Below are 13654 nucleotides of genomic sequence, written 5' to 3'. Positions count from 1 at the left end.
GGAACTATGTCAAACTAAAAACCTCCTCACGGCAATGAAATAATTAACAAATTGAAAGGGCAGCCTATTGAATGGGAGAACATAGTTACAAATCAATATTTGATGAGGGGTTAATATCCAAAATATGTAAGGAACTCATACAACTCAATATCAAAAAAATCCCAATAACTCAACTTAAAAATGTGCAAAAAACCCTAAATAGACATTTTTCTGAAGAAGACATATAAATGGCCTATAGGTATATGAAAAGATGCTCAACATCACTAATCAACTGGGAAAGGCAAATCAAAACCATAGTGAGATATCACCTCACACCTGTTAGAATGGCTATTATCAAAAGGCAAAAGACAACAAGTATTGGTAATAATATGGAGAAAAGGGAACCCTTGTGCACTGTTGGTAAGAATGTAAATTGGTACAACCATTATGGAAAACAGTAAGGAAGTTCCTCAAAAATAGAAGTACCATATGATCCAGCAATCTGACTCTGGGTATATACCCAGAGAAAATAAAATATTTCAAAGAGACATCTGTGCTCCCATGTTTACTGCAGCATTATTCACAATAGCCAAGATGTGAAACAACCTAAGTGTCCATCAACAGATGAACAGGTAAAGAAAATTTGGTATGTATATACAATTGATTATTATTCTGCCTTTAAGAAAGGAAATCCTGCCATTTGTGACAAAATGGATGAGACTGGAGGACATTATGCTAAATGAAATAATCGAGACAAATATTGCATGATCTCACTTATATATGTAATCTTAAAAAACAGAAGTTGAGCTCATAGTAACAGAGAGTAGAATGGTAGATACCAGAGTCTTGGGGGAGGAGGGAAAAGGGGAGATTATTGATCACAAGATAAAAATTTCAGTTATAAGATAAACAAGTTTGGGGACATAATGTACAGCATGATGACAATATTAATAATGTATTGTATACTTGAAATTGCTAAGAGAGAAAATCCCAGGTGTTCTCACCACAAAAAAATAGTAACTATGGAAGATTGATGGATATGTTAATTAGTCTGATTGTGGTAATCGTTTCACATTTTATACATATATCAAAACATCATGCTATATACCTTAAATATATACAATTTTTATTAGCCAAAAGTAAATACATCAAAAATTTTTTTAAACATATGACTGTCAGAAACCTCTAAGGAAACAAGTTGGTTGGGTCCCAGTCAAGTGGGGGTAATGAGAGAAGAGAAGAAGGGCAACCCAGAGCAGAAGAGGGTCCAAAACCATGATCATGGGAATAGAACTGCCTTGTTGGGGCTTTGATCCTACCTCACATAGTCCTGGATCATAGGCAGTAGGAGCCAGCCAGGATCAGCCAGAGCTAAATAGAAGCTTCAGGGTAATATCCAGGCAGGAATGGATCCTGGAACTCGTGAGGAAAAGCAGAACACAAGAGGTGCACGTAGGTGGGCCAACACCTAATTATTTGTTTACTTCTCCTTTTATCCCATTAAGTCAGCAGCTCTCAAAATTTGGTTCCTGATTGGCAGCATCAGCATCAACTGGTAACAACTTCTTTTTTTTTTCTTTGAAGTAAAGAGTGGAATTTAATCTTTATCTACAGGACACTACAAGATATGAAATTCCACATAGAAATAAGAAACCCATTGAGAGGAGAAGCGTCATACAGTATGTACAGTTTGGAACTGTTTAAGTATAGTTTCGTTGTAAAAAGCATTACAATAACAAACCACGTTTAAAAAGAGTTTTTAGTAGGGCTTCCCTGGTGGCGCAGTGGTTGAGAGTCCGCCTGCCGTTACAAGGGACACGGGTTCGTGCCCCGGTCCGGGAAGATCCCACATGCCGCGGAGCGGCTGGGCCCATGAGCCATGGCCGCTGAGCTTGCGTGTCCGGAGCTGTGCTCCGCAACGGGAGAGGCCGCAGCAGTGAGAGGCCCGCGTACCACAAAAAAAAAAAAAAAAAAGAGTTCTTAGTAGAGAAACAGTAAGACAAACTTATACAAAATGTAGTAGGCAACAAACAACTTTATGCCTCAGATGTACAATCTAAAAGTTGAAGTTCCCAGCAGTGCCATCCTGAACTTGGAATGTATAGCCTTCAGAGGTAGTTTCTGGCACATTTTGATCTTCCTCTTCCTCTACAGAGAAATACTTCTCAATCAGGTTTAATGAAGCTTTGTACACAGACTCATTTTCATGGTTTTGTAGAGCTTAAATTTTGTCCAAACCTCCATATTCTTCAATCATTATACTAAGTTTCTCAGTTTTGCCTAGTTTCTCAGCAGCCTGAAAGGTATTTGAAATGGCATCCAGAATAACAAGAATAATTTTGGTATCTTTCACAGTTAGGAGGTTCATCAACGGCTCTATTATGCCACAACGAACAAGGTATATAACCTGCTCAACTGTTCCACCACGTGTATAGTTGGTCACAGCCCGTACAGCTTCCTTTTGTGTCCTAAAGTCTGCCTTAGAGAGAACGCCAACAAGGAACGGGACTAATCCATGATTTACAACTTGTATCTGGTCCTGCGGCCAGCCGCGATGTTTGACATTGTCCACGTAGCTTCCTTCTGAATATTAGTTTTGGAGTTTGTTAGCAGTGCTCCTGCATCTATTACAACCTAAGTCTGTTCATCTCTCCCATTGACAATATTCCCTATGGCTCTTTGCGCGGGAGTCACGATTGGCAATTCAGTAGCTCCTAAAAGCTTCACAAGTTTGGGTACAACCCCAGTTTTCACAACCATTTCAATCGGTTCACTTGGACCATCAGTAAGGTAGGAAATAGTCCAGCAGATATCAGCTAATACTTCTGGATCATCATGATGCAGGAGACGACCTAAAGGAGGAAGAATTTGCTCAACAGCATCTAAGGGGGGTGCAGGATTCTTGTTGCAACAAAAATTTGAAGTGTCCAGGTAAGATTATATAAGTAACCACATCCTAAAGATGACATATCAGGAACCACCAACAGCGGGTCAACCGCACCATACTTGATAACCTGGTCTTGGAAAACTGAACCATCACCTGCAATGTTTCCTAGAGCCCATACAGCCTTGTTCACTGATGTGAGTGTGGGGAGACACCAGCAGAGAAACAAATGCTGGGATAGCACCTCCATCTACCACAACCTCGGTCTGTTCTGATGTCCTAGAAGCAATGTTACTGAGGGCCCAAGCAGATTCAAACTGAATGGGACTACAATCAGTTCTGCCCAAGAAGGTCACAAATTTTGGAATCAAACCAGCCCAGCTTATGTTGTCTATGGGGGGCTGTTTTTTCCTAGAAAGCACTTTCCTAGCAGCTTGAGTAGCTTGGAGCTGGCTTTCCAAATTGTTGCTATTTATGCCTTTGACAGCGTTATCAACAGACCAATTTACAGTGCCCTGGTTGTTGTGGTTTTCCTGCAGTGGAGAAGTAGCATCATCAGGAAAAGAGCTGACATTTCTCCTTTCAGCATCTGGTCATCCTTCTTAGCTTTCCTCAGCTCCACATTAATAACTTCTATTTGGTGCTGCCTCATTTCTGTACTGCCTTTCCCCTTGTTCTTGAATCTGTTAAGGCAGGCAGCTGGCAAATTAGCATTCTCATTGGTGGACATGGTTATGAGACAAAGGGAGAAAGCTACACAGACAGCTTAAGCTTCCACAGGAGGTGGTATGGGGTGCACAGGCTGTGGGTCGGTTGCCCTCAAAACATCCACCACAGTCAGCCCAAGGATGGTGTCAACTGGTAACTTCTTAGAAATGTAAATACTCTTCCCCATCGCAAACTTACTGCACCAGAAAGTCTGGGGGGGTTGGGCCCAGCACTCTATGTTTTAACAAGCATGACCGATGATTCTGATGCACACTGGTCTGGGTGATTTTATCCAAGACAAGCAATCATCGGGAAAGAACTGTGCCCTGAGGGAGAGAGACAGTGGGTCGTTGAGAGGTAAGGCAAAATCAAGTGTTGGGGAGGAAGAGATGTAAAGAGGGCATGGTCTAGCCCAGGTGGCAACATCAGAGGCTCCCCACCCTCCCGTATCTCCCTGGAACCTACTCCCTAAATTCAACAGGAGGAGCACAAGTTCTATAGAAGAAAGACAACAAACCCAACACTTCTTCTTCTTGGTAGAAGAAGCCAAATTAATGGATTGGCTAAAATAAGAATTTTCAGTAAAATAAAATTTTAATAAAATATTTATTCACAAAGGAACAAAACAGAATGTTACAAACAAGAACCAGGAACAGAATCCTAAGTAGCCCGAATCTGGAGATTCTGAGTATGAAAAATACAATCGTTGAAATAAAAAACTCAAAAGGGGAGTTGAAAAGCACAAAGGATAGCGCCATGAAGAAAGTACCTTAAAAAGATAGGTGGAGTGAATGAGGTCTGAATGATACCAGTTATATAAAGTAAAAGCACAGATAAACAAAACAGCACAATATATATTTCCAAAACGTGTGTATGTATACAACTCAATGAACATAGATTAAAGAATAGAATAACTAAGGGGATGTGAAATTGGAGCAGGGTTGAAAATGAAGAAGAAAGATAAAATAAAATGAGAAAGGCCTTGAACAGACCACTGATGTACTCTGCTGTGACAGAAAATGTGATAAACTCAGGTCTCTGCCTCTGAGGACCAAAAATAAGATCCTTTTTAAAAGAATCCTATTTTTAAAAGTTGTAATGGAATACACAAGATAATAATAGTTGTGTTAGTATAGGATAAGTTTATGGGCATATTTGTCCATAATTCTAAAACATTGTAATTTTTTCATTTTATAATAATATCTAGTCTAAAAATGAATGCTTTCCTCTAGGAAGTAATTTATATGCTGAGATACTCTGACTTTAATCAATTTATACATTTGCATTATTGAACTGACTTTTTTTGCAGTTTGAATCACATGAAAAAAAGTACCTTCAACAATGCAATGCCATTTTAAGACATTAATCCTCAAGATAATAATACAGACTTTCCAGTCAGTAAATGTCATCCAAAAACAGAAAATTTGTCTTCATTTAAATTATCTAAGCTTCTCAAACTTCTGTGTCAGTTGCTTTGTTTTATTCATAAAAAATTCCTTTTCTAGTGTTCAACCAGGTTAATGATGAACAGCCTTTACATAGTAAGATCAAATTGCCTGACATTTCTCTCTAGACATATGTGAAAATTAGAACTGTCCCAATCTGCATTCTTGACAGCACATTACTTTGAATATTGCATTTAAATCTTGTGTTATTGTGCCAATATATTTTTGAGATGAAATTCATGTAACACAAAATTAGCCATTTCAAAGTATAATTTGGTAGCATTAAGTATATTCACAATGGCATGAAACCATCACTGCTATCATTTCAAAATATTTTCATCATCACACAACATTGTAAATCAACTATACTCCAATATAAAATAAAAATTTAAAAAATTTTCATCACCCCTGAAGGAGATTCTGTACCAATTTAAAGAGTCACTTTCCAGTTCCCCTCCTCCCCTGCCTCTGGCAACCACTTTCAGTCTTTCTTTCTGTCTCTCTGCATTTCTCTATACTGGATATTTCATATAAATAGAATCATACAGTATGTTAGTGTTGCTTGTTTTTGTTTTTTTTTTTTTCGGTACGCAGGCCTCTCACTGCTGTGGCCTCTCCCGTTGCAGAGCACAGGCTCCGGACGCGCAGGCTCAGTGGCCATGGCTCATGGGCCCAGCCGCTCCGCTGCACGTAGGATCTTCCTGGACCGGGGCACGAACCCGTGTCCCCTGCATCAGCAGGCGGACTCTCAACCACTGCGCCACCAGGGAAGCCCTATGCTTTATATTTAAAAGTTTGTTTTAGTCATTTTTGAAAAGACTGTTGCTGCTGCAAGTAGTTACGTGATTTATGTTCTAAGCCTCAATAAATTTGTTTGTTCAAGTGCATCTTAATCTAACCTGAGCATCCACTTGGAGAATGCTTTCTGTGGTCTGGGGTGACAGGAAGACACAATTTAATTGAGGGCATTCAAAGAAGGGTCAGGGCTAGAGATGAAGATTTGGAAGATATAATCATAGAGGTAATAAATAGAGTTGTGGGAACAAATGAGACCACAAAAGGAAAAAGAAAACAAAGGTTGAAGGAACAGAACATTAGTGAATGTTTACATTTAAGGGGGCAGGGAACACTTCAACTGTGAAGACTTCTCTGACAGGCAGATAGTGTTAAACATCTTTGTGCCACATTTTTCTTTAATCTCTCTAACATAGCTCCTGTCAAACTGTTTCACTTTTTCTTGTTTACCTCCCTGTCCCCGTTATTAGACTATGAGTTTTTTATGAGCTATATTCATCTCTCAATCACAAGCACTAGTTCTGAAACTTAATACATCACGGGTTCCCAAAGGGTAAAGGGATTAATGGATGGATGGATGGATGGATGGATGAAAAGATGAGGGAAGGACATAGAGTGAAGGAGACAAAATGGAGGGTGAAAGATAGGGATCAAACCAGAACAGTGCTATAGAGGTAAAGGGAAAGAAAGAATTTTAAGACCTACAATGTAAAAAAACAATCAAAAACCAAGAAAAACTAACCCTACAATGTCTCTCATCACCTCTAAAATGTAATAAATCTAAAGCGAAGGGTTTGAAGCTTAACTATCTCAAAAGTACCTCATGAGATCATTGTTTATGTGTGATTTCTGGTAGTTCTAAATATATCCAGAATTTCAGAATCCAAACTCTTCTCACTTCTGATATTTTGATTCAAGACACCATCAACTCTCACCTGTGTTGTTGCAAATTTCTCCTGAATGATTTCTCTGCTTCCACCCTTGGCTTTCTGTAGCCCATTTTGCAAAACAGCAGCCAGAGTGATCCTTTGTGAACAGAAGTCAGGTCTTGCCATTCCTGTGCTCAAATCCTTCAGTGATTTCCCTTCTCACTCAGAGTGAAGCCAAAGTCTTTAAAATAGAACACAGTGCCCTACATGACTTCCCACTCTCCTCTACCATCCACCCCAAAATATTGCTTCTCCATCCTCTTCTCCTTCTCCTTTCCCCCCTGCTGTCTCTACAGTAGCCACACAGACCTCCGTGTTATTTCTCCAACATTCCAAGTGTGCTTCTGTTTCAGGAGCTCTGTACCTGGAGTTTCCTCAGCCTGGAATTCTCTCTCCCCTGATATCCACCTGGATCACTCCTCATCTTCTTTGCTCAGTTGGCAACTTCTCCTGAGGACTTCTCAGTGAAGCCTTGCCTTCCACCCTATTTAAAATTGTAAACCATCCAGCTCTCCCTCTGCTCCTTCCTTGTTATTTTTCTCCATAGCACGTGTCATTATCTGACATACTTTATTTATTTTTTTTCTTAAACTTTTTATTTTATATTGGAGTATAGTTGATTAACAATGTTGTGTTAGTTTCAGGTATACAGCCAAGTGATTCAGTTACACATACACATGTATCTATTCTTTTTCAAATTCTTTTCCCATTTAGGTTGTTACAGAATATTGAGCAGAGTTCCCTGTGCTGTACAGTAGGTCCTTGTTGGTTATCCATTTTAAATATAGCTGACACACTTTATATTTGTCCATTTCAGTCCCCACATCTGCAAATCCTACTCATCTTCCAAAACCCTCCAGAATTTTACTATAGGTCCTCCCCAACAATGGTGACCCCCAACATTCGCTCCTGTTTCTGCAATCTACCAGACTTGATTATGCACCATATCACTTTTTACGGACAGTTGATTATTTCACACTGTTACACTAAATGACCAGGTTTTCACTTGTTTTTACCCCTCAGCAAAGCTGTCAGCCTCTTGAAAGCAAACACCATCATGTGATTCTTTTGTATAGTCTCTCTTGCCACCCAATGCTGTCCTAAACAGATAACATGGTTTGGTTTCAATAAATATTTTAAGGAACGAACAGGTAATATGAATAATACTAGTTACCATTTGTAGACTTATTACCACATGGCAGGCACAGTAACCCAGGAAACGATGTGGCATTATTACCATTTTGCAGGTGAGAATTGAGTAGCTGGCCCGAGATCTTCGGTCTGTAGGAGACAAAGTAGAGGATCTAAACCGAGGTCTGTTTAACTCCACTGTCCACCTCCATCCCTTCTCCAAAATTCTATTCATTAAGCACTACTATGAACAAGACACAATGCCAGACACTTTACTCATGTTTTCTCACTTCACCCTCAGAACAACACCATGGGGTAGACATTATCAACTTTGTTCTACAAATGAGAAAACTGTAGCTTAGAGTGTTAAGCCCCTTGGCTAAGAACCTATCCTGATAAGTGACAGTATCACAGTGTTGACCAGTCCACTTAGTTACATTTTAACTAAATGATCATATGAATTGTGCAGGTGCTGCTTTGCAATTCGGACACAGAACAGTTGGAATGAACAATTATACCGTGAATTCTCTGAGTTTTGTTGGAGCTTATGTAGCTCTTATCAGTAAATTCCAATGATCCCAGAAATGACCTCACTTTGTAGACTATTCCTCTCCCTAATCTTTCATCAAGTCCTGGTATTTAACTTCTGCAACAGCAGAAAAGTGAATCGACAGGGTGATGACAGTCTCAAAGGGGATTTTCATAATCCCATTTGTTTTGGCCAGGTTTAATTTTAAACTAGAATAAGTGTGTTTCCTTCTCTCATTTGTATGTTTGTGAGTATTGTGTGTGTGTATGTGAGAGACAGACAGAGAGAGACAGAGACAGAGACAGAGACAGAGAGAAGGACAAAGGACAGAGAGAGGGAGGAAGGGTTAGCTCTTCCTCAATTCCTTAATTCCCAGAGTCTGAAAAAATATAACAGCTAGACCTTGCAAAACCCCTGGATTACCAGTGATAGTCAAGGAGCACCCCAAGAGGTATCGCTAACCTCCAAGAAGCTCTCTGAAGCCTGCCTTTGAGTGATTGAGGGATTGGGGGACAAAATTCAAATTCTGCCCTTAAGAAATCAGAACACTAGTCTTCAAAAGGAGAAGCCATTGAGAATAGAAAAATAAATTTAAAAATGAAAGGAAGATTTATTGAGCAGGGAACAATGACTCCAAGAAAAAGAGAGAACAGAGAGCCTAAATCACATCTCTCAAACATGGGGCTCAATTGCGTGGCTATTAATTCAAACCAGTGAATTTTCCTCCATTGAAAGGATTAGTAAAATGATAGCTCATTTCTCAAGTGCTGCCTATGGCCAAGTTGTGGTGTTTTTTGGGTTTGAGGGGTGTGTGTGTGTCTGTGTGTCTGTGTGTATCTGTGTATGTGGCCGTGTGTGTGTCTGTGTGTGTGTGTCCGTGTCTGTGTGTGCCTGTGTGTATCTGTGTGTATGTCCGTGTGTGTGTGTCTGTGTGTGTGTGTGTTTAGGAATAGCTTCAGCACAGCACTTCGATCATTATCAAACTACTCCTTTCATAGTATCACAGAGAAGTAATACGGCTTATGGGTTTACACAAAGCTCCAGAGGCCTTAGGGCCCCTCCTCTCTCTTCCTTCAGCCCCGTTTGTCTGCACACAGCCACCCCCTCTGCCTGCCAGTGTGAGACTGCCAGTTGGGACAGAAACAGGAGGATTTCTGAGCCTCAAAAACCTCTGAAGCTTTATCCTCAGCTCAAGTAGAAAGTAGTTATATAAGACCTCTTGAATTAGAAAAAACTGTGCTTTAGTATTCAAATTATAAGTACATGGAACAGCCTGTTTTTCAGATCTGATTCTTTAGAATCAGTTATGTGATTCCTGAGAATCAGTTATTTAAAATTATAACTAGAAATACAAATACAATAAGAGAGAGAGAAGAAAAGTAGAGGAATGAGGGAAGGCAAGAGATTATAAAAAGGAGAGAAGGGAGGAGAGGTAAAGTTTTTCCCTGTTAGAAGCCAGGTTGTACTTTTTTATGTTGTTCACTCCTGCCATCTAGTGGTTGTCATGTAGTAATGCTTAAGTCAGATCTCTGAAATCACAAAAAAATAGAACTTTTTTTAAAAATAAATGTATTTATTTATTTTTGGCTGCATTGGGTCTTCATTGCTGTGCGTGGACTTTCTCTAGTTGCAGCGAGCAGGGGCTACTTTTCGTTGCAGTGCACGGGCTTATTGCGGTGGCTTCTCTTGTTGCAGAGCATAGGCTCTAGGTGCACGGGCTCAGTAATTGAGGTGCACGGGCTTAGTTGTTCCACAGCATGTGGGGTCTTCCCGGACCAGGGCTCGAACCCCTGTCCCCTGCATTGGCAGGCGGATTCTTAACCACTGTGCCACCAGGGAAGTCCCAACAATAGAACTCTTGAAATAAAGATGTGATGAGTCATTCACCCGACCTCTGTAACAAGTTCCATCCCTTCCTCTGGTCTAGACATGATTGTGAATGGTCCGCATCTGTTAATGTCCACAGCATTTCAATACAGAGCCAAGGCTCCAAAGATTAAAGAAATTCTAAGAAGTTCCATGATCTCACTTACCCAGTGTCCCAACATTGGACAAGTTCCCAGAAAACTTACATCCTGGAATTCTAGCATTTCAACAAGTTCCTTTTTCTAAATATTGAATGACCCAATATAACTCCATTCCTTGCAAGATATTATTAAACCCAAGAGAAAATATTCTAATAAAATAGAACTATAGTCTCTAGGCACTGATTCAATAATCAAAAACATCCCTTGCCTTTTTTATGCCTGATGGAAAGAGTACCTCGATTGTACATGATATAGTCTCTACTTTTAAATTTTTTTCAAGTTTTCTTTTTAATGAACTTGCTTCAAAATTGTTTTCTCAGAGACAAGACTTATCCATTGCAGGGGAGGAAAAATAATTGTCCTCTACCCTTAGAGGTTCTCGGCTGAGACACCCCCCCCCATAATAAAAGACAGATTAACAAAAGAAAAACTAACAGAAGTTTAATAACATCTGTACCTCCTGTACACGTGGGAGCTACTCAGGAAAACTGAGTAACTCCCCAAAATGGCCCAAGTTACTACCTTAAATACCACCTTCAGCTAAAGACAAAAGAAGACGTTGGGGTTGGGGGTAGTTATGGGAGGTTACTAGGAAAAGCACAGCAAACAAGGGTAAACTTGTTATACAGATTTAAATTGTTGCCTTCTCCTTTGATAAGAGTTTCTGGAGAGTTAGAATCACACTCTCCTCCTGGTAGAAAGAGGAGGATATTTCCCTTAGAAATGTAAATGTCTCTTACAAAAGATAACTTCTCAGTTTTCCGAGCTTCACCTGTGTGTGCTGTTTCTTAAAAATAATCAACTCAAAACAATCCATATGTCATAGAGGCATGTTTCGGGGTGGTATATTTTCCTCCCCTTCACCATATCAGTGGTCATCAGGCCATTGTAGGAGGTTCTGCTGCAAATTCAGATGTGCAGACTCAGCTGCTCTGTTGGAGGCTTGCAGTAGCTCTGTGAAGGTAGTAGTACATTGCAGAAATGGCTGAAGGGCTGTGAGATAAAAGTTTTACAAGATTTGGATACCTGCGGTGAGGGGCCTGATCTTTGCAAACAAGGTACCAGAAGCATTGTTTCTACATTTTTTAAGGGAGAAAAAATACAAGGAAAGCCAATCTGAGAAGTAATGAGCTGCAAGCATGACCAACTCGCTTTCTGGAAGAGAGTTTTGAAAAGGGATAAACCATTCCCAGGTGGATGATAAGCACAGAGCTGGAAAGTGACAGGCTGCAACAGAGAAGCCCAGGGCACATCTTTAAAAAGAGAATCGGGTTGGGGGAGTGTATGGCCTAGACTTTGTCAACCAAGAAACCCAGAAGACTGCAGATAAGAAAAGACTTCATTTGGAGTTTAGGAATTGCAATTTGAGAGACAGAGATTCAGGTAAAATCAAACGAGTGCTCAGAGAAGGGAAAGAGTCAGGGGTTTATATAAAGGCAAATCCACAAGGCTGTTAAAGTTTTTGGCAAGAATTATGATTGACTCTGATGCGAGAAAGGAAATATTTGTTCTTAAGGGATAAGCTGTCATGAGTTATTTAGGATTAAGGGGTCCAATAAGTACCTTGAGTTTCTGGAATATTGGGCATCTGCCTGGATGACTGTGTTAAGACAATACGAGGTCAAAGTTCAGATTTCATCCAGCTGAGATGTGCACAAGTTACACTTCCTCAATGGCCTCCCAGCTCCATTTTAGAGAGCTCTCTCAGCAATACTGACTAATGGAAGCCTATCTGAGATATTAGGTTGTGGACATCAAAATTGGAAGATGTAAATGTATATATTCAATACATTAGAAAGCAGGACAGGAAGGCTATTAATACTTCATAGGTGTCCATATAAGGCTTCACGGCTCACGGAGAGCTTCACATACACTTCCTCATTCAAGCCTCAAAGATAGCAAACTATGTTCTTATTTTATAGATGAGGAAAAATTGCCTTAGCAAAGTTAAGTGTCCTGCCCAAGGTCACACAGGAAAAATTGCCTTAGCAAAGTTAAGTGTCTTGCCCAAGGTCACACAGCTGGTCAGAACACTTATTCAAACACAGAAAAAGAAAAAGGAATATTTTAGGTATAAAATTCCTTTAAAAGATGTGGGAGATAAGGCTGAGGGAGCTTGAGGAAAGACCTAAACTGATCAAGAGTTTTAATGAATTGTTATCGTACTCTATTGCAGTAATTGCCTACTTTTGTGAGAGTTTTAAACCAAGTATTTTAGCCTGCAAAGCAAAAATGAAATAAAACAGACAACATGAAAGGAGAAAAAGTCAAGAATCTAGAAAATCTGTCTGATTAATATGAAACCTAGAAAAATGACACCTAAATAATCAAAATGTTTCTAAAACTATTGTTCTTTTTCCTACAACCAGTCTACTTTTTAAAAACTGCACCATGTAAGAGCTATGAGCTGGGTTTTATTCAGTGTCTTACTGAGGACTGTAGCCCAGGAGACAGCCTCTCAGATAGCTCCTAGGAACTTCTCTGAAGTGGTAGAGGAGAAGCCAGTACATATATATGTGAATTTTGGCTAGGGAGAACATGCAGTCAAGATCTCAGTGAAAGGTTACTGCTAGTCACAAAGATTAGATATCCCAGTCAATGATTTTAGTGCTTTTTTAAAAAAATTTATTTTTGGCTGTGTTGAGCCTTCGTTGCTGTGCACGGGCTTTCTCTAGTTGTGGTGAGCGGGGTCTACTCTTCATTGCGGTGCGCGGGCTTCTCATTGCAGTGGCTTCTCTTGTTGCAGAGCATAGGCTCTAGGCGCGTAGGCTTCAGTAGTTGCAGCACGTGGGCCCTAGAGCACTTGGGCTTCAGTAGTTGTGGCGCATGAGCTCAGTAACTGTGGCTCATGGGCTTGGAGAGCACAGGCTCAGTAGTTGTGGTGCACGGGTTTAGTTGCTCCACGGCATGTGGGATCTTCCCAGACCAGGGATCAAACCCGTGTCCCCTGCATTGGCAGGCAGATTCTTAACCACTGCACCACAAGGGAAGTCCTTTAGTGCTTTTCTAGGTATGGCAAGACGGAAGAATCTGGGGTCTTTGAAATTCTTCCTTAGATATACATTTTAACCATCTAGGGGCTCATATATCCAGTACACAGAATACTTCATCCTGAATTCCTTTCAGGGTGTACTTGTAGATCAGCACTTGCAGTAGCTAACGACTTGATGTTTGTAGAACCGGAATGGTGAGCAACATTCTTTCCTTACAAATCTAAATCTTGGCTG

The 13654-nt window shown here is 40.2% G+C and overlaps 1 pseudogene across 1 annotated transcript; it reads right to left on the bottom strand.

The window, feature by feature from the left end:
- Positions 1-1938: 1938 nt before the first annotated feature.
- Positions 1939-3593, bottom strand: LOC309973928 (importin subunit alpha-1-like; annotated as a pseudogene). Its single transcript has one exon. The product of its transcript is annotated as an importin subunit alpha-1-like (transcript).
- Positions 3594-13654: the final 10061 nt, after the last annotated feature.

The sequence above is a fragment of the Leucopleurus acutus genome, assembly GCF_964270905.1.
Source record: "Leucopleurus acutus genome assembly, chromosome: 17".
Classification (NCBI taxonomy): domain Eukaryota; kingdom Metazoa; phylum Chordata; class Mammalia; order Artiodactyla; family Delphinidae; genus Leucopleurus; species Leucopleurus acutus.
The sequence above is the reverse complement of the archived record's forward strand: the minus strand, read 5'-3'. Positions and strand labels throughout refer to the sequence as shown.